Below are 2,066 nucleotides of genomic sequence, written 5' to 3'. Positions count from 1 at the left end.
TATGGCAATACTAATCACATTTTTTTTTATTTATTGGGCACGTTTTCCGTATTTGCATTTAATTTCAGCGTAATTTCTGATGAAAAGAAACAAATCAAGGAAAAGGAATAACAAATATTACGAATTGGTAATTAAGTTAAATAATTACAATTTTTCAGAAACAAAATCGAAAGGCGACATATAAACAATGCACGCAAACAAGAAATGTCTGGCAACACCAGCAAAGTTTTGAGACGATTTTGCGACGACTGCTAGAAAGGGGTGCTCACAGTTTGATGCTAAAAATGTCTCAAAATGTAGACGTCTACATTTTCAGACACAATTTGGAACGAACTGTGAACACCCCAAGTGACAGGCCAACCTAATATTCACGCACGCCGGCAGTTTACTGTCAAAAATTTCTCACATACAACCTGTATGGGACCAACCGAAATTGACCGGCGTGCGTAAATAGCTAACTCAAATTCCAAGATTTGTGTTTTGTGACATTTCGATTGGACGTTTGTGCTTATGTGACATTTTGGCGCGACTATGAATTAAAATTTTTGAACAAATGCAGAATACTCTGATTTTCAAATAAATAAAATAAATATTGGGGTCGATAGAGATGATCGAGCTGAACATGACGATATATTTATTTTTTGAGAAACCACCAATTACTAAAGTTATTAAGAGTTAAAGTTCAAATTAAACAACTCTTTAAATCAAAATTTTTTGAAAACGAATGCATGGATTTTAAAAATTTTGATCTCATTTGATAGGAAATTTTATTCCCTTTAATTTGATATAAATATAGTCCTCCCTAAGTAGATTTTTTCTTCTGTGTTGCCGCTGAAGAGAAGTGGAATTCCTTTCTGCGTACATTAATTAGATGTTTGTGAAAACTAAACAAGGCATATATAAAGTATGTATATCAAATTGAAGGGAACTAAATTTCCTATCGACTGGGGACCGAAACTTTTAAAATCTATACATTCGTTTTAAAGAAATTTTGATTTAAAAATGGTTTAATTTGGACTTTGACCCTTAATAACTTTTGTAGTTGTTGTTTCTGCATGAAAAGAAATATACCGTTATACTCACTTCAATGATCTCTATCGATGCCCATATGTTTTTTTATTTGATAATCGAAGTTATTCTGCATTTATGGTCAAATTTTGCTCAACTTCTGAAATTTTACAGAAATGCAACTCTGAAAAATCACGCGCGCAAATTTATTTCGGTTACTCAAATATGAAAAACTTGCGTGCGTGCGTAGAAAAATTCACGCCGGTAATATTAGGTTGGCCTGTGATAGGGATGGAACGGACCACACTGAACGTACTCAATGATAGACTTGACTAGACAAACGAGGGACAGCAAGAAGACAGGTTGTATTTGACCGCCTTCAAGCGAAGTTCTTTAGCTAGTCGTAGCATTTAAAGTTAGAAACGTATATGTAACCGCGTGTGTGCGAATAAACGTCCAGTTTTGTAAGCATTAAAAGCGCGTTTTAATTAAAGACTAAAAGGATTGGGAAAATAGTACCCTGAAATGCTAGCTTAATAGTTTCCGAGTCCCGCCCCCTAAATTTCATTCTGGCTATGCCGATGGGAGTGACCACTCCGTCCCCCTTTGCGTAAAAAACTAAAAAAGCTTTCGGTACAAATAAAATAATCCATTTATTTTCATCAATACTTAAAAACATGCACAGAAAGGCAACTTTGAACTCTTGAGTGCAGCTAAGCAAAATTTAAAGCCGGATCAAATTTATACTTCAAAAGATAATACGACTTGGTCTAAGAATGCATTGGCTAACGCTGGTCGAGCTATTACATTATTTCCGTAGTAACATGTGGACTGTCAACAAAAAACTTTTGTCGAAACAAGCAACTTTCAATCTAATTTTCAGTGACATGATAAAAGATCTTATCGTACGCTACATGAACCTAAGAGGTGCAAAGTTTGCAGCGGAATACAAAGTAAACCCAGATCGCCCACAACGTGAGTGGATTCCGATAGATTCGATTGAGTTGGATGCATTTTGGGGCATCATTTTACATTGCGGCGTTCGCAATTCCAGCCAT

The sequence above is a fragment of the Rhagoletis pomonella genome, unplaced genomic scaffold (assembly GCF_013731165.1).
Source record: "Rhagoletis pomonella isolate Grant_MI unplaced genomic scaffold, Rhpom_1.0 Rhpom_scaffold_00002, whole genome shotgun sequence".
Taxonomy (NCBI): domain Eukaryota; kingdom Metazoa; phylum Arthropoda; class Insecta; order Diptera; family Tephritidae; genus Rhagoletis; species Rhagoletis pomonella.
This window is presented reverse-complemented; position numbering follows the sequence as displayed.